General features: G+C 43.2%; 1 protein-coding gene and 1 pseudogene across 1 annotated transcript in view; both read right to left on the bottom strand.

Annotated features, from left to right (window-relative positions):
- Nucleotides 1-25,879, bottom strand: part of alcama (activated leukocyte cell adhesion molecule a) — a 312,067-nt gene that overhangs the window by 146,614 nt on the left and 139,574 nt on the right. The window lies entirely within an intron of this gene.
- LOC148148522 (uncharacterized) overlaps nucleotides 7,916-25,879 on the bottom strand; it is a 134,656-nt pseudogene continuing 116,692 nt past the window's right edge.

Here is a 25,879-nt window from a genome sequence, read left to right as displayed (position 1 = left end):
AGTTTAGAAGACTGAGAGTGGATCTGATTGCAACGTATAAAATTATTAAAAGATTGGACACTCTGGAGGCAGGAAACATGTTTCCACTGATGGGTGAGTCCCGAGCTAGAGGACACAGCTTAAAAATAAGGGGTAGGCCATTTAGGACAGAGATGAGGAGAAACTTCTTCACCCAGAGAGTGGTGGGTGTGTGGAATACTCTGTCCCAGAAGACAGTGGAGGCCCAGTCTCTGGATTCGTTTAAGAAAGAGTTGGATAGAGCTCTCAAGGATAGTGGAATCAAAGGTTATGGAGATAAGGCAGGAACAGGATACTGATTGAGGATGATCAGCCATGATCATAATGAATGGTGGTGCAGGCTCGAAGGGTAGAATGGCCTACTCCAGCACCTATAGTCTAATCAGTCCTTGCCTTTCCAAATACATGTACATCCTGTTCCTCAGAATTCCCTCCAACAACTTGCCCACCACCGAGGTCAGGCTGACCGATCTATAGTTCTCTGGCTTGTCTTTACGGCCCTTCTTAAACAGTGGCACCACGTTTGCCAACATCCAGTCTTCTGGCACCTCACCTGTGACTATCGATGATACAAATATCTCAGCAAGAGGACGAGCAATCACTTCTCTAGCTTCCCACAGAGTTCTCGGGTACACCTGATCAGGTCCTGGGGATTTATCCACTTTTAACTGTTTCAAGACATCCAGCACTTCTTCCTCTGTAATCTGGACATTTTGCAAGATGTCACCATCTATTTCCCTACAATCTATATTTTCCATACCCTTTTCCATAGTAAATACTGATGCAAAATATTCATTTAGTATCTCCCCCATTTTCTGTAGCTCCACACAAAGGCTGCCTTGCTGATCTTTGAGGGGCCCTATTCTCTCCCTAGTTACCCTTTTGACCTTAATATATTTGTAAAAACCCTTTAGATTCTCCTTTCTTCTATTTGCCAAAGCTATCTCATGTCCCTGTTTTGTCCTCCTGATTTCCCTCTTCAGTATACTCCTACTTTCTTTATACTCTTCTAAGGATTCACTCGATCTATGGAGAAAGTGAGGACTGCAGATGCTGGAGATCAGAGCTGAAAAATGTGTTGCTGGAAAAGCGCAGCAGGTCAGGCAGCATCCAAGGAGCAAGAGAATCGATGTTTCGGGCATAAGCCCTTCTTCAGGAATGAGGAGGGTGTGCCAAGCAGGCTAAGATAAAAGGTAGGGAGGAGGGACTTAGGGGAGGGGCATTGGGAATGTGATCGGTGGAAGGAGGTTAAGGTGAGGGTGATAGGCCGGAGAGGGGGGTGGGGGAGGAGAGGTCGGGAAGAAGATTGCAGGTCAAGAAGTCGGTGCTGAGTCTGAGGGTTGGGACTGAGATAAGGTGGGGGGGGAGGGGAAATGAGGAAGCTGGAGAAATCTGCATTCATCCCTTGTGGTTGGAGGGTTCCTAGGCGGAAGATGAGGCGCTCTTCCTCCAGGCATCATGTTACTATGGTCTGGCGATGGAGGAGGCGAAGGACCTGCATGTCCTTGGCGGAGTGGGAGGGGGAGTTAAAGTGTTCAGCCACGGGGCAGTTGGGTTGGTTGGTGCGGGTGTCCCAGAGGTGTTCTCTGAAACGTTCTGCAAGTAGGTGGCTTGTCTCCCCAATGTAGAGGAGGCCACATCGGGTGCAGCGGATGCAGTAAATGATGTGTGTGGAGGTGCAGGTGAATTTGTGACAGATATGGAAGGATCCCTTGGGGCCTTGGAGGGAAGTGAGGGGGGGGGGGGGGGGGGGGGGGGGGGGGGGGGGGGGGGGGGAGGGGGAGGTGTGGGCGCAGGTTTTGCATTTCTTGCGGTTGCAGGGGAAGGTGCCGGGAGTGGAGGTTGGGTTGGTGGGGGGTGTGAAGCTGACGAGGGAGTCACGGAGAGAGTGTCTTTCCGGAACGCTGATAGGGGAGGGGAGGGAAATATATCCTTGGTGGTGGGGTCTGTTTGGAGGTGGCGGAAATGACGAAGGATGATACGATGTATCTGGAGGTTGGTGGGGTGGTAGGTGAGGACCAGTGGGGTTCTGTCCTGGTGGCAATTGGAGGGGTGGGGTTCAAGGGCAGAGGAGCGGGAAATGGAGGAGATGCGGTGGAGAGCATCGTCAACCACGTCTGAGGGGAAATTGCGGTCTTTGAAGAAGGAGGCCATCTGGGTTGTTCAGTATTGGAATTGGTCCTCCTGGGAGCAGATGCGGAGGAGGCGAAGGAATTGGGAATATGGGATGGCATTTTTACAGGGGGCAGGGTGGGAGGAAGTGTAATCTAGGTAGCTGTGGGAGTCAGTCGGTTTATAGTGAATGTGTGTGTTGAGTCGGTCGTCCGAGATAGAAATGGAGAGGTCTAGGTAGGGGAGGGAGGAGTCTGAGACGGTCCAGGTAAATTTGAGGTCGGGGTGGAAGGTGTTAGAGAAGTGGATGAACTGTTCAACCTCCTCATGGGACCACGAGGTAGCGCCAATACAGTCATCGATGTAGCGCAGGAAAAGGTGGGGGGTGGTGCCAGTGTAGTTGCGGAAGATGGATTGTTCCACATATCCTACGAAGAGGCAGGCATAACTGGGGCCCATGCGGGTGCCCATGGCTACTCCTTTGGTTTGGAGGAAGTGGGAGGATTGGAAAGAGAAGTTGTTCAGAGTGAGGACCAGTTCAGTCAGTCGAAGGAGGGTGACAGTGCAAGGGTACTGGTTGGGTCGGCGGGAAAGGAAGAAGGGGGGGGCTTTGAGGCCTTCGTGATGGGAGATGGAGGTGTACAGGGACTGGAAATCCATGGTGAAGATAAGGCGTTGGGGGCCAGGGAAGCGAAAATCATGGAGGAGGTGGAGGGTGTGGGTGGTGTCCCAAACATAGGTGGGGAGTTCTTGGACTAAGGGGGACAGGACTGTGTCGAGGTATGCAGAGATGAGTTTGGTGGGGCAGGAGCAGGCTGAGACAATGGGTAGGCTAGGGCAGTCAGGTTTGTGGATTTTGGGCAGGAGGTAGAAACGGGCGGTGCGGGGTAGTGGGGCTATGAGGTTGGAGGTGGTGGATGGGAGATCCACTGAGGTGATGAGGTTATGGATGGTCTGGGAGATGATGGTTTGGTGGTGGGAGGTTGGGTCATGGTCAAGGGGGTAGTAGGAGGAGGTGTCCGCGAGCTGGCGTTTAGCCTCAGCAATGTAAAGATCGGTGTGCCAAACTACCACCGCGCCTCCCTTGTCTGCTGGTTTGATAGTGAGTTGGGGTTGGAGTAGAGGGAGTGGAGGGCTGTACGTTGCGAGGGTGAGAGGTTGGAGTGGGCAAGAGGGGTGGACGGGTTGAGGCGGTTAATGTTGCGGCAGCAGTTGGTTATGAAGAGATCGAGGGCGGGTAAGAGACCAGCACAGGATGTCCAGGTGGATGGGGTGTACTAGAGGTGGGAGAAGGGGTCGTCAGAGGGTGGACGATCTATCCTCTCCATACCTGACATATGCTTCCTTATTTTTCTTAACCAAACCCTCAATTTCTTTAGTCATCCAGCATTCCCTATACCTACCAGCCTTCCCTTTCACCCTGACAGGAATGTACTTTCTTTGGCTTCTTATTATCTCATTTCTGAAGGCTTCCCATTTTCCAGCCGTCTCTTTACCTGCGAACATCTGCCTCCAATCAGCTTTCGAAAGTTCTTGCCTAATACCGTCAAAATTGGCCTTTCTCCAATTTAGGACTTCAATTTTTAGATCTGGTCTATCCTTTTCCATCACTATTTTAAAACAAATAGAACTATGGTCGTTGGGCCCCAAAGTGCTTCCCACTGACACCACAGTTACCTGCCCTGCCTTATTTCCCAAGAGTAGGTCAAGTTTTGCACCTTCTCTAGTAGGTACATCCACATACTGAATCAGAAAATTGTCTTACACACTGAAGAAATTCCTCTCCATCTAAACCTTTAACACTATGGCAGTCCCAGTCGATGTTTGGAAAGTTAAAATCCCCTACCATAACTACCCTATTATTCTTACAGATAGCTGAGCTCTCCTTACAAGTTTGTTTCTCAATTTCCCTCTGACTATTGGGGGGTCTATAATACAATCCCAATAAGATGATCATCCCTTTCTTATTTCTCAGTTGCACCCAAATAACTTCCTTGGATGTACTTCCGAGAATATCTTCCCTCAGCACAGCAGTAATGCTACTCCTTATCAAAAATGCCACTCCCCCTCCTCTCTTGCCTCCCTTTCTATCCTTCCTGTAGCATTTGTATCCTGGAACATTAAGCTGCCAGTCCTGCCCATCCCTGAGCCATGTCTCTGTAATTGCTATGATATCCCAGTCCCATGTTCCTAACCATGCCCTAAGTTCATCTGCCTTCCCTGTTATGGCCCTTGCATTGAAATAAATGCAGTTTAATTTATTAGTTCTACATTGTCTCTGCCTGCCCTGACTGTTTGACTCACCTCTGTTCTCAGCTGTACCCGTCTCAGATTGATCTCTTTCCTCACTATCTCCCTGGGTCCCACCCCCCCCCACCTTACTAGTTTAAATCCTGCCAAGCAGTTCTCGCAAATTTCCCTGCCAGTATATTAGTCCCCTTCCAATTTAGGTGCAATCCATCCTTCTTGTACAGGTCACTTCTACCCCAAAAGAGATTCCAATGATCCAAAAATGTGAATCCTTCTCCCATACGTCAGCTCCTCAGCCATGCATTCATCTGCTCTATCCTCCTATTCCTGCCCTCACTAGCTCGTAGCACTGGGAGTAATCCAGATATTACTACCCTTGAGGACCTCCTTTTTAAATTTCTGCCTAACTCTCTGTAATCTCCCTTCAGAGTCTCAACCATTTCCCTTCCTATGTCGTTGGTTCCAATGTGGACAATGACCTCCTGCTGGCCCCTCTCCCCCGTAAGAACATTCTGCACCCTCTCTGAGACATCCTTGATCCTGGCACCAGGGAAACAACACACCATTCTGCTTTTTCTCTGCTGGCCACAGAAACGTCTGTCTATACCTCTGACTACAGAATCCCCTCACACAATTGATCTCTTGGAAACACAAAGTCCTTGAAAGACCCAATACCTTCTTCTTTTAACTGCTACTAAATCTCATGGTTTTTCATCCAGAGTACAGGCAAGCGTCCAGTCCTGGCATCCACCTGATACATTACCTGCCATATTATTATGCATCCTGGGCTTTGAAACAAAATGTTGAGCAACATTTGCAACATAAAAGAGGGATATGGTGCACAAAATAAGGGTTACGTTATAGTATAAAATCAGTAGCTTTTAAAATGAAGTTTAAACTCCCAGTTACTCATTGAAAGAATTACGTTACAGGATCTAGTGCTTTAAACATAGAACGTTCACTGCACAAATGTCAATCAAAATAGATACAAACCGAACAAGATAAAATCTTGATGCTGGAAATATGAACTAGAAACAAAAAAAGCTGCAGAAACTCATCAGGTGTCTCATGAGTGTTCAGAGAAAGTGTGTTCATGCTTGAAGTCCAATAATACTCTTCTTTGGTGCTGAAAGGGGATGGAAAATGCTCACTTTTTAAAATTATTGACAGAGCAGGCAGGGTCAAATGGGGCAGATAGTGGTAGTTCCAGTAGCAAAAGACAAAGGAAGTGCTAATGGTGGTAGAGGAGTAATAGAGATGCCCAAAACAGGTGTAAATGGGAAATTTCTTCACTGTTGACAGCAAACAAGCTATACCTGAAAGTGGGGTGCAGTTGCTCAAATTTTCACTCCTTTTGGAATCTGGAATGCTACATTATTGAATCTCGTAAACTTATTAGCTTATTCTGTCTGTCTGCGAAAGTTTTTTTTAGGTTTGCTAAATACAGGCAAGGTTGCATCGCCAATAGGTTAAAATTCACAAAAAACATAAATCAAAATAGGAAATAAGGGCTTGTCCGTGCTTCTCAGGTTCAATAGTTTCAATGCCTTTTAATAGTATGTTAATTTCAGTTCAGACAGCTTTGTTATCTATGCTGACCTGTGTGATTAGGTAATTTTGAGTCAGTGTTTTGTCAGTATTTTTAAAACCATTTCCTTCCATGAAAAACAGAGTTTTAAAGTCAGGCAATGGAATTTGAAAGTCAATAGACAATGGCAAAGTAAATGAAAGAGGTCAGCTGGATTCCACTTCTAACAAATGTGGGATAAAGCTAGAAAACATAGTGAGTACTTTAATTCAGTCTGTACTGAAGAAGATATTACTAACAAAGTATTCGTAAAAGTAAGAAGTCACAAACTGAGTAAAAATGGATAGACAGAATGGGGCTATGCTTATCGTAGATAAGTCATCTAGTCCAGAGGACTAGTATCCCAGGTTGCCAAAAGAAGTTTATTTTATTCTTTCATGGGATGAGTATGCCACGGGCAGGAACACCATTTATTGCCCTTCCTTAATTCTCCAGGTGGTGAGTTTTAGTTCAGCAATTTCAGTAGGCAGTTAAAAAAAATCAGTTTGTTGTGGGTCTGGAGTCACCTGTTTTCCAGAATGGGATCAGCAGATCGCCGTGCCAAAAAGTCAGTAAACAAGATTGATTTTTACAACATTCAATGATAGCTATCATGTTGGTGAGACTGGTTTTAAACGCATTTAATAAGTCTGAAATGTGGTGGGATCTGAACCCATGTTCCCATGGACTTCTGGATTACTAGTCCAGTGACATTAGCAACAGAACCAAAGTAGGTTTACAAAAACTGGTAGAGTGGCAAATATGACACACTTATTCCAGAAATCATGCAAGGATATTCCGCATGACTACAGCAAGTCAATTTAATATGAGTGGTGGACGTGGAAACAAATAAAGAAAAACTTTGAAGTCTGTACTCAGTTGTATTGATTCTGACTATTACTGTTCTATGAAAACTGGCTATTAAGCATGTCTACACCTAAATTAGTAACTGATAGTTACCAGTAATAACCTATATTTGCTTGTATTCTTCCTAATGAGTCACTGTGACAAGCCATAATATGCTCTTCCAATAAATTGATGCATCTCATGATGAGTATCAAGTGCTTTGCTCACAGAATGGCCTATTTACAATAGACACCTTGTATTGTGCAGCATTCCAAGGTAATCCCTCAAGGTACAACATGATTACACATGCAGAAGGCTCAGCATTCTAAGCCTACAGATAGTGTTTGATCACAAGTACAATACACATTTTAGTTCAACCAGTAATATTATACTATCAGAACAGTGGAGAATCAAGCATGAATACCAGATAGTTTACTGATGAAATCTGATCCGGAAATGCTCCAAGATATCTTTCTATACATGAGTAATGCAACAGAAATTTAAGTTTTATGCTCGGGTCTTAAGCACGGTGATAAATGTCTGATTATGTCATTCAGCCAACTGACCAACATATTGTTCTACTAGTGTCATTTCAATTAGGAAGTTTCTTACCGTTTAACCTCACCATCTGATTTTCCTGGACACTAGTAAAAACATGCATTTTTCTCTTTGTTACATCCATACACCATTCTTCAAAGTTTTAAATTTGAAGATTATCCAGATATTTCACTAATTTATTTGGTCCATAAATGCTCACCAGTTTTACTAAGGAACAATTGTTATTGAGTTACTGCAGCAATATTCATATTGCAGGATACAGCTACGTCTTGCTATAGGTAACTGGGGCAATAAAACTGTGGGCCCTGATAATACATAGATATGCAATATATGAAACATTAGAAGCAGCTCTACTAATTGACATGGTGCTCCCTAGTTTTGTTTCCCTGACTGTCAAGTCTAAATATTGAGGAGGCTATTTCTGAGTTTCAAATTGAAATGATCAGGTGGTTATAACGAGAGGGCAGGTAAGTGGAGCTAGGAGAAAAGATCAGTCATGATCTTATTGAATGGCGGAGTGGGATTGAAGGTTAGATAGCTGACTCCTACTCCTATTTCTTGATCTTACATAGGAGCAGCTTCTTGAGACAGCCAGTACGAATGTTTGGAATTCTGTAGCACAGAGGACTGATGATACTTGTCACTGAGCATTTTCAAAGCCAAATTGGAGAGATGTTTGAACTCTGGAAGTATCTAACAAGAATCAGAGAAGCAAATGCAATTGAGGTCAAAAATCATATTGAGCGAAACAGGCTCAAGGAATCCTATGACCTACCATTACATCTATTCACACTTTGCATTCTGAATTGAAAAGATATGGACTGAGAAGATACCACATTCAGTTCTCAATGCTCAGCATTTACTAATATTTCTCAGCCAAACTGGCAGTGTGGGGGATATTTGGCTTCAGCATTCCATGGTTAGAGGGGATGTTTACAATTTTGGTCTTCAATTATTTGTTATTCAGCTAATTACAGTGGATGTACAATTCTACATGTTCAGCTAAAACAGCTTATGTGGTACATTAATGGGTAATTCATACTTCAACAAGGTCACAGAATGATGAAGGGCTTTTATGAAATCAAAACTGAACAGCGTCGCTTATTAACACTGAATTAAAGTGTAACAACTGGCAAAAGGAAGGTTTAAGAACATTTAATCCACTATTTGGGGGTAAATTTAAAGTATCAGACAGTATAAATCAGCAATTTACAGTATAATTCAGCAATATAATTCAGCAGAAGTTTTGAAGTAACAGAACACACGTGGATGTAAGTTTTAACAAGAGCAAAATGAACCTGATCTTTAAAATGTTCAAACTGGCTATCAATGAAATACCTTACACAACAACCTCTTACTCTTATCAAGTCGGGTAGCAGGGAGAAAACTGCAAGTAAAAGTTACCTCCAAGTAGGTTAATTTCACAACCATTCAACCATTATAAGGGCATGTGCAACACTAATTTTAATCAGAATACATCCACTTCTGTACAAATTAATTTATACAAGGGAAATAGTCATAGAACACAAGATGCTACTAATGTCCAGTACATAGTACCCAATGTTTAAAAATATGACCCTACACTTTGAAACATGTTCCATGACACAGAACATTCTGTACCATAACCTTACTGCATGAGTTAACAAGGACAATTTATAAGTAGCACAATAACAAGATAAATGACATATTTAGTTTTGAGTGCCAAGTTTTTTGCATGTCCATAGCGCCACTTGCATTGATTTTCATCTCAAATTGTGCTTCAACACTCAATAATCCTGGACAGTGAGAAGATGCAACTCAGGTCCATTATCCATCAATAATAAAACCGAACCCATATATATTGGGTTTCCAGACAACTTACATTCCATCCAAAATTCTAATTTGTTAGACAGTGGGAAAATAATCCATTTGGTAAACAGAAATCCTGGGAACACCTCTGGGCCATCCCCATTTTATACTCAAAATTCTTCCATGTACACCACCCAAAAATAGCAATGGGATCCATGCTGATTACATAATAAGCCTAAAGACTACTCAAACTTAGAATAATCAATGTCAAAGAGGTCAAATACCTTTCAAACATCAATTCCTTGAGGAGCATTGTTAAATATTATTTCTTATTCCTTCAGTTCTTCCCAAACAGCATCTTCATCTGATTTGTAAGATGTTGCTTTAACTGTTTGCAGGCGATAGGTAATTCTGTTGCATCTCTACAGGTGTGGAACTTCAGCTTTCACTACAGAATTGACTAAGGACTCGCTTCAAATCATTTTAGTAACGTTCTCTTGGCCTAACTGCCAGGACAACTGGTGATTGAATCTCTGGTGACTGAACATCTAGTGACCAAATAGAAATCACCGAATTGCAACTTCTAACTTTTTTTCGAGAGAGATCCAAATAGTGACTTGAATGTACATGTGTCTTTATCTCTTGTTTTCTACCTATTCATCTATATCCTGGTTCTGGTATTTATTCTGCAGCGGATGCATCATATCAAATCCAGAAGAAGCACATTCACAAAGAAGTGTGAAGGAGGAGAGATGGGTTACAAGCAACTGGAACAATTCAAAGTACTTTTGAAATTTAAAGTTCCTGGAGTTAGAAGAAAATAAACTATAAAAATTTTCCAAAAAGCATCAGCACAAAGGGCAGCTCAGTGGCTCAGTGGTTAGCACTGCTGCCTCTCAGCACCAGGGATCCAGCTTAGATACCAGCTTCGGGTAGCTGTTTGTGTGGAGTTTGCACATTCTCCCCCTGTCCGCGTGGGTTTCCTCCGGGTGCTTCGGTTTCCTCCCACAGTCCAAAGATGTGCACATCAGGTGAATTGGCAATGCTAAATTGCTTGTAGTGTTCAGGGATGTGTAGGTTAGGTGCATTAGTCAGAGGAAATGCAGAGTAATAGGGTAGGGGAATTAATCTGGGTGGAATACTCTTCGGAGGGTCAGTGTGGATTTGTTGGGCCATTTGGCCTGTTTCCATAATGTAGGGATTCTATGGAAGTCTGGGCCAAACTGGAACCCATGGGGAAGCAACAGCCTGGTGCTGTTATGGCAGAACTATTAATCCAGAGGCCCAGGTTTGAATGTCACCATGACAGATGGTGGAATATGAATTCAATAAAACTCTGGAATTAAGCATCTAATGTTTACAAATTCAGTGCCAATTGTCAGGAAACCCCATCTGGTACAATAACGTATTTTAAAGAAGGAAATTCTATTCCATTCTCCCAGCTCCATCATCTCATCTGTTCCAATGATACCAATTTCGACAAGGAAACCTTAGAAACGTCTATTGAGGATTCTCCGCCACCTTGATTGGTTGGATATGGTTGAAGACCCTGTCAATCTCCCACAGTTCAGCTCTCACCCTTTCTGCTCCCTCCCACAACAGCATTAGAGTGTCCCCTATATTCACCTACCATCCCACCAGCATACACATCTATAGGATTAAAAGCCACCATTTCTGCTACCTCAAGTCAGCCCAATACTCTACTTCCTCCCTCCTCACTACCCCAAACGCACCATCCAGGTGAAGCAGCAATTTACTTGCATTTTACTCAATCTAGTCTACAGTATTGACTGCTCACCATGTGGTCTCCTCTATACTGGAGGGACAAAGTGGAAACTGGGCAACTGCTTCGCAGAAACCCTCCATTCTGTCTGCAGAAATGACTGAGCTTCCAATCATCTGCCATTTCAAACCATTACTGTGTTCCTGAGCCAACATCTCTGTCTCAGGCTTGCTGCAGCACTCCAGTGAAGCTCAGCACAAGCTGGAAGAACAGTATCTCATTTTCTGCTTGGGAACCCGGAGACCCTTTGGACTCAATATCAAGTTCAACAATCTTAAAGCTTGAGCACCTTCTCCCATATCCTTACCCGAACCTCCTCACACCAGGTCTTGTCATCACATGGGCTGCCACCACACACAACCCATTGTCCGCTACTTGTGATCCCCATTAGCAGCTATTCATTGTCCCAGAGACAAAAAAAACCTGCAGATGCTGGAATCCAATGTAGACAAGCAGGAGGTTGGAAGAACACAGCAAGCGGCAGGAGGTGGAGACGACTTCAGGCTGGTATTTACATATACCTTTATCTGTCCGATTATTTTTTTTGCTCTCTAACCTCCATTTCCACCTCTTGTTTACTTATCCTGCTCTCCCACACCCCATCTTCAACAAATACCAACCTTTTCCTAGCTACCATCAGTTCTGAAGAAGCGTCACTGGACCTGAAACATTAATGCTGCTTTCTCTTCACAAATTCGGTTATAACTGCTCAGTTTTTCCAGCATTTTTTATGTTTTTTGTTTGTAACTGCCATCCTTACTTGGTCTGGCCTGCATGTGACTGCAGACCCACAGCAATGTGATTGAGTCTTGACTGCCCTCTGGGCAATAAATGCTGGCCTAGCTGGTGGCACCCTCATCCCATGAATGAATTAATAAACAATTTCAATCACTGGATTCACTGGTGGCTAGACCAAGAAAACAAAACTGCAGCAAATTAAAGTCAAAGAGGCAGGTTGAAAATGTTTTACTGTTCTACAACTCTAAATATAGTGATGAATACTGACATTGCAGCATCACCGGTAGATGATGGATTTGGAGATCTGAGTGCATAACAAGTTGAAGATTCCAAAATGACATGTGTTAGATGGTTTCATTAGACCCCTTGGCCACCATGTACATGAAAGGACTATGGTGTTCCTGGAATCCTTACTCTGCACACCCACACTACAAATAATATAGAATTGGAGAGATGTACAGCACGGAAACAGATCCTTCAATCCAACTCATCAATGCCAACCAGATATCCTAAACTAATCTAGTCCCATTGGCCCATATCTCTCTAAACCCTGCCTATTCCTATTAATATAGCCATCCAAATTCTTTTTAAATGTTGTAATTGTACCAGCCTCCACTACTTCCTCTGACAGCTCAGTCCATACACATACCACCCTGTGTGTGAAAAAGTTGCCCCTCAGGTCTCTTCTATATCTTTCCTCTCACCCTAAACCTATGCCTTCTAGTTCTGGACTCTCCACCCCAGAGAAAAGACCTTGTCTATTCACTTTATCCATGACCCTCAACCTCAGATGCTCCAGGGAAAACAGCTCTAACGCAAGCAGCTTCACCAACCTGGCAACATCCTTGTACTCAACATCTCCAAGCACCATCCTACAACTCATCCGCTTTATCATCAACCACAACATTTTCACTTTGACAACCAGTTCTTCATCCAGACACACTGAACAGCCATGGGGACCAAACTTGCACCTCAATATGCCAACATTTTCATGCTCGGGTTCGAACAAGACTACTTCTCTACGCGGGACCTCCAACCAACACTAAACACTAGGTACACTGACGACACTTTCTTCCTGTCGACCCATGGTGACGAGTCACTGAAACAACTACACAGTGATTTCAACGAGGTTCATCCCACCAAACTCACCATGGACTATTCCCTACTATCTGTCTCATTCTTGGACACATGCATCTCCATCAAGGATGGGCACCTCAGCACCTCACTCTACCGCAAACCCACTGATAACCTCATGATACTACACTCTCTAGCTTCCACCCGAAACATATTAAAACATATCCCCCATGGATAAGTCCTGTGCACACACAGGATCTGTTCAGATGAGGAGGAAATTGACAGTCACTTGGAAGTACTCAAGGATGCCCTCATAGGTACAGGGTACGATGCTCAACTCATCGACCACCAGTTTCAATGTGCCACAACGAGAAATCGCAATGACCTCCTCAGGAGACAGATACAAGCTGCAAATGGCAGGGTACCCTTCATTGTCCAGTACTTCCCAGGAGCTGAAAAACTACGCCACATTCTTCGTGGTCTGCAACACATTATCAATGAGGATGAGCACCTCACCAATACCATCCCCACACCTTAATTGCTTGTCTTTAAAACAACCACTGAACCTCTAACAGATCATTGTTCGTAGCAAACTGCCTGACTTTCAGGACAACACCATACAACCTTGTCATGGTAGACGCTGCAAGACGTGTCAGAGTGTCGACACAGATACCACCATTACACATGGGGACACCACCCACCACATATGCGACAGGTACTCATATGCCTCAGCCAATTCAGTTGTCTATCTCATACGCTGCAGGCAAGGATTTCCTGAAGCATGGTACATTGGTGAGACCAAGTAAAGGCTTCGGCAACGGATGAATGAAAACCGTACAACAAGCAGTGTTCCCTCCCAGTCAGAGGATACTTCAGCAGTCCAGGACATTCGATCTCGGACCTTCGGGTGACTATCCTCCAAGGCGAACTTCAGGACAGGCAACAACGTAAAGTGGCCAAGCAGAGGCTGACAGCCAAGTTCTGTACCCATGTGGATGGCCTCAACTGGGATCTTGGGCTCATGTCACACTACAGGTGACCCCACTACACACACACACACAGACCCATACACTCACTCAGACCTTCTCTCATACACAAGCTCTCTCTCATACACTCTCTCACAGACTTATAACCCTTTACACTCATACACACACCCTCACACAGAGGCTCATAAGTCCACCCACAGATATACATCAAACTTTATGGGGTCAATTTGTACTAGCAGAATAACATTTTATTTTGCTCAAAAACTGCATGAGTCCATGTAAAACTCTATAAATCCTTTTTTAGATTAGAATCAGTTCGAACATTGGGGCACAGCCAGCCTCACACAGGGCATCTCACACCTTAAATGCATTATCCAGGCAAACATGGCATCTATTTTTAAAGTTCACTAGAGAGTGTAACTTTAAGTTCTGGAATTTACATATGAAAGAACTGAAACCAACATGTCAATTCTAAAATATAAGACTTAACAAACAATCCAGGCCTTTTTCAATAAATAATTTCAGTTACATCACATTGTAAACTTTTGCTATAAATTCTGTGTCTTACATTTGCTCCAAAAGCTAGTGCATCCAAACAAACCTGCGACTAATTAAAATTCTTCTGGACTACATGATTTGGAGGAGCTGGTGTTGGACAATAACCTGGTGTTGTGTGATTTTTAAACTTTGTACAGCCCAGTCCAACACAGGCTCCTCCAAATCATGTTGTCCAGAAGAATTTTAATTAGTCGTACTTGAAAGATATCAAAATCACCGAACACTAAGTTATAGTCCAACAGGTTTTTTTGGAAATACAAGCTTTCAGAGCACTGCTCCTCCATCAGGTAGCTAGAGGAGCAGGATCACAGGACACAGAATTTATAGCAAAATGATCATAGTGTCATATACCTATTATTGTATGACACAGGACACAGAATTTATAGCAAAATGATCATACGATCCTGCCCCACTAGTTACCTGACAAAGGAGCAGCACTCCAAAAGCTTGTAATTCCAAATACCGTATATACTCATGTAAAAGTCGAGCTAAAAGTCGACCCCTTATTTTTAGCCAAACAAATCTTGTATTTTCCATATACCTCGTGTATAAGTCAACCCTACTATATTGCATTATAAACCTCTTACAAAGGAAACTACATGCTCCCATTAATGCACTTAAATGAAATCACATTCATCCATTCATATAGGTAACTCTACTCATCGCTCTTTATTTACTATATCACATCTCCATTTATTCATAACTCTACTTAGCCCACGCGGTTTACAACAGCATGTTTTGATTCATTCATTCAGACCGGGACTAAGTCTATCGGTAGTTAACGCACTTTGTTTACTGTACACCCATAAGTTAATATCATGAAAAAGCTAATCTTAATTGTGCCATTATATCTGAATAAAAATGAGATATATTAGTTACATATAACTTTAATTCTTTGACAAATTTGTTAAAGTTGCTCAAGTTCATAACATATGGAAGGGAAACTGAAGAATTTGGTAGGAAAGTTCAAGATACTTACACATTCAGAATTTAATAAATGTTTCATTTTCAGCATGCCATTATACAAGGCCATGATGATGTTGAACAGTGTGATTTTGTAGGATTTCAATGAATTTACCATGACCATTGACTTCAAAAAGGTTGCTCCATTCCAACCAGAATCCATCTAATTATTTGCTTTGAAACTTCCGGTATGTTTCAATATGGATTGCCAAATATTTAAAACTTTATAGGTCCTTGCTGGATTTTTAAAAATTGTTATGGGATCTGGGCAAAGGTAAAACTAATACAGAGGAACCTCGATTATTTGAAGGACATGGGTGGGAAGTATTGTGTTTAGTTAATTGATTTCCAGATAATCGAATGCTGGATAATAGTTTGGCCAAGCATCGGGACCTTGTGATCTTGCCAGATAATCTGATATTCGGATAATCGAATGCTGGATAATCAAGGTTCCTCTGTATTTGTTGCCGATCCTTCCACTGTCCTTAATACGTTCTTGAACTACTGCCGTTATTTGGTGCAGACACATCCACAAAGTTGTTAGGAAGGGAAATCCAGAAATGTGATCCAGTGAGAGCGAAGGGTTGATGATATAGTTCCAAGCAGGATAATGTGCAACTTGAAGAGGAACATTCAAATAGCAATGTTCCTGTATTTGTTGTCCTGCATTGTGAAATGATGTGAAGGATCAAATTTTAAACTCAGAAATAAACTGCATTTATGGGACGCTCACATTCATCTTCCAGTTTATAAGTTTAAGTTTGTATTTACAACCCTAATAACCATGTGGGTTTATTAATATAACACAGACAATTGGGAAGTTGATTCATTCCTGATGAAGGGTTTATGCCTAAAACGTTGATTCCCCTGCTTCTCAGATATTGCCTGACCTGTTGTTCTTTTCCAGTAGGTACTCCCCTACCCCACTCACCCACTCCAACCTCTCACCCTCGGAACGCGCAGCCCTCCACTCACTCCGTTGCAACCTCAACCTCACTATCAAACCAGCAGACAAGGGAGGCGCGGTAGTAGTTTGGCGCACCGACCGCTACACCGCTGAGGCCAAACGCCAGCTCGCAGATACCTCCTCCTACTGCCCCCTTGACCATGACCCCACCCCCCACCACCAAACCATCATCTCCCAGACCGTCCATAACCTCATCACCTCGGGGGATCTCCCATCCACCGCCTCCAACCTCATAGTCCCACAACCCCGCACCTCCCGCTTCTACCTCCTGCCCAAAATCCACAAACCTGACTGCCCCGGCCGACCCATTGTCTCCGCCTGCTCCTGCCCCACCGAACTCATCTCTGCGTACCTTGACACCGTCCTGTCCCCCTTAGTCCAAGAACTCCCCACCTACGTTTGGGACACCATCCACGCCCTCCACCTGCTCCATGATTTTCGCTTCCCCGGTCCCCAATGCCTTATTTTCACCATGGACATCCAGTCCCTGTACACCTCCATCCCCCATCACGAAGGACTCAAAGCCCTCCGCTTCTTTCTTTCCCGCCGTACCGACCAGTACCCTTCCACTGACACCCTCCTTCGACTGACTGAACTGGTCCTCACCCTGAACAACTTCTCTTTCCTATCCTCCCACTTCCTCCAAACGAAAGGAGTAGCCATGGGCACCCGCATGGGCCCCAGTTATGCCTGCCTCTTCGTAGGATATGTGGAACAATCCATCTTCCGCAACTACACTGGCCCCACCCCCCACCTTTTCCTCCGCTACATCGATGACTGTATCGGCGCCGCCTCGTGCTCCCACGAGGAAGTTGAACAGTTCATCCACTTCACCAACACCTTCCACCCCAACCTCAAATTCACCTGGACAATCTCAGATTCCTCCCTCCCCTTCCTCGACCTTTCTATTTCTATCTCAGGCGACCGAATCAACACGGACATCTACTACAAACCGACCGACTCCCACAGCTACCTGGACTACACCTCCTCCCATCCTGCCCCCTGTAAAAACGCCATCCCATTCTCCCAATTCCTTCGACTCCGCCGCATCTGCTCCCAGGAGGACCAGTTCCAAAAACGCACAACCCAGATGGCCTCCTTCTTCAAGGACCGCAATTTCCCCCCCGACGTGGTCGACGATGCCCTCCACTGCATCTCTTCCACTTCCCGCTCCTCCGCCCTTGAACCCCGCCCCTCCAACCGCCACCAGGACAAAACCCCACTGGTCCTCACCTACCACCCCACCAATCTCCATGTACAGCGCATCATCCACCATCATTTCCGCTACCTCCAAACGGACCCCACCACCAAGGATATATTTCCCTCCCCTCCCCTATCAGCATTCCGTAAAGACCACTCCCTCCGTGACTCCCTCGTCAGATCCACACCCCCCACCAACCCAACCTCCACTCCCGGCACCTTCCCCTCCAACCGCAGGAGGTGCAAGACTTGCGCCCACACCTCCCCCCTCACCTCCCTCCAAGGCCCCAAAGGAAACTTCCATATCCGCCACAGATTCACCTGCACCTCCACACATATCATCTATTGCATCCTCTACACCCGATGTGGCCTCCTCTATATTGGGGAGACAGGCCGGCTACTTGCGGAGCGTTTCAGAGAACACCTCTGGGACTCCCGGACCAACCAACCCAACCACCCTGTAGCTCAACATTTCAATTCCCCCTCCCACTCCACCAAGGATATGCAGGTCTTTGGACTCCTCCATCGTCAGACCACAACAAAACGACGGTTGGAGGAAGAACGCCTCATCTTCCGGCTAGGAACCCTCCAACCACAAGGGATGAACTCGGATTTCACCAGTTTCCTCATTTCCCCTCCCCCCACCCTGTCTCAGTCAAATCCATCAAATTCAGCACCGCCTTCCTAACCTGAGATCTTCTTCCCGACCTCTCCGCCCCCACCCTAGTCTGACCTATCACCCTCACCTTGACCTCTTTCCACCTATCACATTTCCGACCCCCCCCCCCCCCCCCCACAAAGTCCCTCCTCCCTACCTTTTATCTTAGCCTGCTGGACAAACTTTCCTCATTCCTGAAGAAGGGCTTATGCCCGAAACGTCGATTCTCCTGTTCCCTGGATGCTGCCTGACCTGCTGCGCTTTTCCAGCAACACATTTCCAGTTCTTTTCCAGTACCACACTCTCGACAATTGGGAAGAATATCAAGCCATTTATTCACGTGGCCTCCATAAGAAGCATTTGGGCGGCACGGTGGCACAGTGGTTAGCACTGCTGCCTCACAGCGCTAGAGACACGGGTTCATTTCCCGCCTCAGGCGACTGACTGTGTGGAGTTTGCACGTTCTCCCCGTGTCTGCGTGGGTTTCCTCCGGGTGCTCCGGTTTCCTCCCACAGCCACAAAGATGTGCAGGTTAGGTGAATTGGCCATGTTAAATTGCCCGTAGTGTTAGGTAGAGGTATGGGTGGGTTGCGCTTCGGTGGGGCGGTGTGGACTTGTTGGGCCGAAGGGCCTGTTTCCACACTGTAAGTAATCTAATCTAATCTAATCCACTTGAAAACTAATAAAGACTTTTATTCTGAAATAAATTATGTTAATAACCTATCTTATAAAAGGAACTTCTGGACCTCCTGTTCCATTGGTCCTGCATTCATAAGTGCATCAAACCAAAATTCATTTGCATAAAACCAAAATTAGAACAAATACTCTACAACTGAGGGGACATTCTAAAACAAACTGATTAATATTTCAGTTTCAAGTAGAACAGGAAAGTAAAGGGCAAGTAAATTAATGTAATTTATAGAATTCCAGAAGCATCAGCAATCCTGAATCTGACATTAGTACTGTTGTTTTTATGGCAGATAAAAATTAGAATGTTCACTGTTCATTTCCCTATTAGTTGACATGAATAGTCAGGCAACTCATAAATCAGAGCATGTATATACCAGAGTGTTCACCTGCCTAGCTATTTTCTAAGAGGAACAGAAAATCCAAATAATTTTGATGTCTGCATTTAATCTAGTTATCTATTTTTGGAAACTGGATAGAATAGTAAAATTGCAATTGATGTGATCTTCAATATTGCAACCGTCAGATAATGAAACATTTTCATCTACAAGAAGTAAACCACAATAGTACACAATAATCTGAAATTTTTAATGTCCTGTTTATATAGACTATATAAGTTTATATATTCCTTGTACCTCGGATTAGAATTTGCATCTAGTATAGATATAATTCTGCATTTCTTGCCCAGTATAAAGGCTAGATATGAAATTAATTTGATTGTCTTAATTGGATTCTAACAAGCATTGTTCCATTGCATGAAACTGTCAAATCTTTGACATAGAAATATCAATCTGAATCCAAGAAGCCATTAGAGTTACGGTGTGAAGAAGTGTAGAACTAGGTGTGGCAAAGGGCCCAACAAAGTTTTTTAAAAATATTAATTTTCTTAGACTTTTGTCTTAACCAGCATTTAATACAGAGAGTGAGTGAATAGGCAAAGGTTTATTTGGGACCAATTGTGTTCCCAAGATTGCTCTTGCCAGAAGGCAGGCCAATGCCACAATCTTCTGAAAGACAACCTCCGAACTGGCAATCATCATGCTCACAGGTGTATTGAAAATACAGGCAGGCAGACTCCTGAAATAGCCTACTGTGTCTGGGACCATAGCAACCGCACTTGGAAAAGAAGATGCTGCTGTCCCAGATCTGGCACTAACTAGGAAGAGACTCAATACGGAGGCAGCATATTGAGTGGATCTATATCTGAGAGAATGTGTGTGCTCTATAAATTGATCCAATTTGCCCATAAAGCTGCATGGATAAAGACAGACTGTGCGTTTATTGCTCTCAAATGCCTATTCAATGCTTCTTTGTAATCACACTTCATCTCTGCTTCCACTCGTCTCAAAGGCTGTGTTCCAGGTCATTATTATCTGATGAAAAGTTCTCAAATACATCCCTGCATCTCTTGGCCTTTTTTTTTATAAAGGGCGGCACAGTGGCACAGTGGCTAGCACTGCTGCCTCACAGTGCCAGAGAGCCGGGTTCATTTCCCACCTGTCAAATGTGTGGAGTTTGCACATTCTCCCAGTATTTGCTTGGGTTTCCTCCAGGTGCTCTAGTTTCCTCCCACAGTCCAAAAATGCACATGTTAGGTGAATTGGTCATGCTAAATTGCCCGTAGTGTTAGGTGAAGGGGTAAATGTAGGGGAGTGGGTCTGGGTGCGCTGCTCTTTGGAGGGTCGGTGTGGACTTGTTGGGCCGAAGGGCCTGTTTCCACACTAAGTAATCTAATCTAAAAAAAAGCAAAACCTTAACTTAGTGCCTCCTAAGCATAGCTTTCCTTGACTATCAGAGTCTCCTACAATCCCCTTTCCTTCAAGGAGAACAGGTCCCACATCTCCAGCCTGACCCTCGAGCTGAAATCCCTCATCGTGGAACCAGTCTCTCAAGGATCATAGAACATAGAACATTACGGAGCAGTACAGGCCCTTCGGCCCTCGATGGTGCGCCAACCTGTCATAACTATTCCACGTACGTCCATATGCTTGTCCAATGACAACTTAAATGTACTTAAAGTTGGCGAATCTGCTACCATTGCAGGCAAAGCATTCTATATCCTTACCACTCTGAGTAAAGAAACTACCTCTGACATCCGTCCTATATCTATTACCCCTCAATTTAAATGTATGTCCCCTCGTGCTCGCAGTCAACATACTTGGAAAAAGGCTCTTCCTGCCCACCCTATCTAACCCTCTGATTATCTTATATGTCTCTATTAAGTCACCTCTAAACCTTCTTCTCTCTAACAAAACAGCCAAGTCCCTCAGCCTTTCCTCGTAAGACTTTCTCTCCATACCAGGCAACATCCTAGTAAATCTCCTCTGCACCCTTTCCAAAGCTTCCACATCCTTCTTATAATGCGGTGACCAGAACTGTACACAATACTCCAAGTGCGGCCGCACCAGAGTTTTGTACAGCTGTAGCACAACCTCATGGTTCCGGAATGCGATCCCTCTATTAATAAAAGCTAATTATCTTCAGATTCTTCCTAAATGATGTTAATCAGAATTTAACAATATGCTAGTTGTGACCTCATAAAAACTATACAAGGTGCAACTAAACACCCTTGCTTTTTATTCAATATCTTTATTTAAATGTCTGAGTTCCCACTTGCCTTGTTAATTAATCTGTCAACATGCCAAATGCAGGCAAATGGGACTAGTTTAGTTTGGGAAACTTGGTTGGCACAAACGAGTTGGACTGAAAGGTCTGTTTCCGTGCTATATGATTATGTCCTGCTACCTTTGAAGATCTATGCACATAAATCCCCCCCGGTTACTCTATGAGTCAGTTCCAAATTATCTTTAACAAGCGAACTTAGTTTGCTGAAATGGAAACTGTTCATTGAACAGCCAAGACTATAAATTGTATTCAATGACTATAGTTGGTAAAGGCAATTCAGAACTCTTTGACCTTGTCCCAATTTAAGATAGGAGAACGTGAGGACTGGAGACGCTCAAGATCAGAGTTGAGAGTATAGTGCTGGAAAAGCAAAGCAGGTCAGGCAATATCTGAGGAGCAGGAGAATCAACATTTTGGGTATGGGCCCTTCATCAATTTAAGATAACTTGATAAGATAATTTAGGATGATTCAGAACCCTTTATCTACACTAAGAACAAGTTCCCACTTTTTGGTAACTATTAGTATTTTAAGAAGGATTTGCTCTATCATGCTTCTCTTAAAAACGAGTGTTGAAAATTTGGAGTAGAGCAGTCTGCTCTGAGCCCAGTTAACTTGGTTTGTTTATTTTTAATGTTAAAGTTGGAACAATAGAAGCAGCATGAAGGGGTGGAGGTCAAGCACCCGTATAACAAAGATTTTAGTTCTAGCTTTCAGCAATTGCTGGCTCTTCAAGCTGGATGTGGAAGCTGTTATTCCTCTCATTGTTACAGCTAAAAGCTTTAGTTCTCTTGCTGCTACAATTGCATATGAGACAATCTACTTTACTGAATTTGCCTTTGCCAAGGGTGCATCTATTGGATGTTATGATATTGGAACAGTTGCTGTTAGGTACTGTTGGGGAGATTTCACTGGGGTGTTTAATGTAGGGCTAGGGAGGGCGACACTAGTTCTGCAACAGACACTTCTAGTTCCAGCCCTGAAATGGTTAACAACAGCCAAGCGAGCTGCTGCTGGCGACTGCATGAGTACCTGGCTGGAGCTTGTAAGGGATATGCATAATGTTAATTAAATCTTGGAGCCTGTAAATACCAGCCAGTATCAATTGCCCCATCGAAACTCGGGATTAATAAAGAAACCGATTGGAATCTGTAACTGTTAGACAAGTGTGAATTGCTCTATCGGAACCTGTAACTGTTAAGTGTGAATGGCTCTATTTAAGTCTAAAGTTGATAAGTGTAATTGTCAATTTAGTTAAACTGAAATTATTTGAAAATGGCTAGCCTGTTAGACGCATAGTAATTCCTTGAAACAATGAACTATTGAATACGGGATCGGAACCGCTCCCGGGGATGGCTGAGCCATTGTCAAGCACAGCAGGAGCTGGACAGGCACTTCGATGCGGCCAATAGGAGGACGGATCCCCGGCGCGGGCAGATGAATGGACCAATGGGGAAGGCAAACTGACCAGGGACTCCAGGCAGCGCGAAGTATAATTGTGTCAAGTTTGAACGAGAAGACAGAACGCCTTCTCCAACGAATGCATGCTTGTAGATTCGTTGTACCAGTTAAGATTCTGTGAATAAACTGCTGTCTGCATCTAACCATAGTTGCCAGTGTGAGTCTCTCCTTCCGAAAGAACACGCAAAGACGGGACCCCGCGGGTCCGTCTTAACAGTATTTAAATAATCTATTATTCTGTTAAGTTTTCCAATAGGCTTAAGTTATTCCAATTCTTCTTTTTTTGTTTATTTTTACATTATATTTAAAATACAAAGTGTGTATTGCTTCAGACCTGGGATTTTGACCAATTGAATTACATTCGGAACACAATGCCTTACACTTTCCTTTCAAATAAGAGGTTGGGGTCTAGGCTATCTTCTTAAAATATTTTCAGAGAGTTTGGTCTGGACCACAACAGTGACTAACTTGGACATCCATTCCATGCCACTTTTCAAACTAAATGTTTGCCAATGAAGACTTGAATGATGGCACAAAGAACCTGGCTCATTACATTTTAACTGATACTTTGCAATACACAATAGAAATGCCTCACTGTTGAGGAGTTCTTTTGAAGTGAATCAAAAACATCTTTACACCAGAACTTGGACATGGCTTAAGTTATAATGTTCAGTATGATCTTCAGATGTAAATGATTGAGATATTTTGAAGTAGTAACAGTCATTAGCATGCAAGCACCAAAAACAAAAGTATAATCTTCTGCTTAAAAGGAAAAGAAAACCTCGTGAGTGCTTAGTTCCCATTAGACCTAATGGCTAATCTTGCAGCTAAGAAACAGCTGCTTCTGAAAAAAAAAATATCCTATTACATACTAAATCATTATATTTAAATTTTTATAGATGTATTAGCATAGGAATTTCATGTATAAAGCATATGGATTCGTCAAGTAAATACAAAACCAATTGAAGAGACAAGGAAATGGAAACTGAACTGAAAGGTGGTAACAAATATGCAAAAGCATCTTACATTGCCATTAAAATTAAGTGTAAAATTGTACATGGTGAGATTCCAGCAGAGACCAAATGGAATATATATTCCTACAAATAACATCTGTAACTAGTATTGCGAAACATTTCTAACTTATCAGAATCTGTTTTCCACCCTCTAATAGTACTGACAAGACTAATATTTGAATTGCATGGATCTGAAACAATTGAACAATGAAGCATTAAACTGACAGTTTGACAGGCAATTAACAAATTGCTATTAGTAAAGATGAGAATGCCATTGGGATTCATTTGATTCTTGTGCGCTCACTTTGAGATTATAGCACCACAGAACGTTACAAAAATACATCCTGAACAGCTATTGTCAAAATACAATATGAATAGGTCAAAAATAAAATACACTGGAATTATGTTTTACAGATTATTTAGAAAGAAAGTTGTCTATTTTTCAGTTTCATTTTGAGTAAATGTCTACTGCACACAAAAAACATCTAGAATTTGAAGAATAAAAAACTAGGCTGTTAAAAACAGTGTGGGTGTGTGCATCTAATAAACTGCTAGACTGACTCTCGTGTACACTCTGACATGTTGATTACTTGACAAAGGATAATTCAAATTTATTCCAGCACAGCATATCTAGTCTCCTGTTTCTAAATCTTTCAACAGGACATCTGCCCACGTGACTGGAGGAAACTGTCAAACTTAATTCCTAGTTGGTTAGGAATGTTGAAATGTATCAGATCGAGCCTCACCCTTCTCTGGGCAGTTTTTCTTAATGCATGTGGTGGCTCCTATTTTCAATAATGTGTCTTAAGTTTTCTTTAAAATGCATATAACCAGACTGCAGATGTTTGCAAGAAATATCTGTAGGTCCATCAAAACTACCCTTCAAAAAATAAACACAACTTATTTAAAACATTCAAAAGTCGAGGGTAGCACAGGACATCTTAGTTACATGATAATAGAGTCATAGAGATGTATAGCATGAAAACAGACCCTTCGGTCAAACTAGGCCATGCCGGCCCGATATCCCAGCCAAATCTCGGCCCATTTGACAGCACTTGACCAATATCCCGCCAAACCCTTCCTATTCATGTACCAATCCAAATGCCTCTTAAATGCTGCAACTATACCAGCCTCCAACACTTCCTCTGGCAGCTCATTCCATACATGCACCACCCTCTGCGTGAAGAAGTTGCCCCTTAGGTTCCTTTTATTTCTTTCCCCTCTCTCCCTAAACCTATGCCCTCTCGTTCTGGACTGCCCGACCCCAGGGAAAAGACTTTGTCTATTTATCCTATCCATGCCCCTCATAATTTTGTAAACCACTATAAGGTCATCCCTCAGCCTCCAACGCTCCAGGGAAAACAGCCCCAGCCTGTTCAGCCTCTCCCTGTAGTTCAAATCCTCCAACCCTGGCAACATCCTTGCAAATCTTTTCTGAACCCTTTCAAGTTTCACAACATCTTTCCGATAGGAAGGAGACCAGAATTGCACATAATATTCCAACAGTGGCCTAACCAATGTCCTGTACAGCCGCAACATGACCTCCCAACTCCTGTACTCAATGCTCTGACCAATAAAGGAAAGTTTACCAAATGCCTTCTTCACCATCCTATCTACTTGCGACTCTTACATGATAATCTCCCACAACTTATTCAACGGATATGCTTTCTCATTGCTTCAAGATAGATCTTCACATAAAAAGTTGAGTTGCACGGAATGCATCATTTCCCAAAGCTATATAACTATATACACACACACATAATTAACAATCATTAACTATTAGATCTCAATAGTTTAGACTGTTCCAATTTGTCACCACTTCATACACTCTTTAAATTCCCACCTGTATCACAATCAATAAAATTATTGATCGGCTATGAATAGCCTTTAAAATGTTCATATTGTTGTAAGCATCTGGCTATAATCAATCAATTAATCCTGATTCCAAGTCTCCAACTTCAGTCATTATGAGAAACGATCACAGACCGACAATAAAAGTCCTATTTTCCAAATCTTTAATTTAAAAAAC

This window comes from Chiloscyllium plagiosum, unplaced genomic scaffold (genome assembly GCF_037043375.1).
Source record: "Chiloscyllium plagiosum isolate Xiang-an unplaced genomic scaffold, Cpla_swu_hap1 HiC_scaffold_12, whole genome shotgun sequence".
In the NCBI taxonomy this organism is placed as follows: Eukaryota; Metazoa; Chordata; class Chondrichthyes; order Orectolobiformes; family Hemiscylliidae; genus Chiloscyllium; species Chiloscyllium plagiosum.
Note: the sequence above shows the minus strand (reverse complement) of the source record. Positions and strands in the feature narration are given on the sequence as shown.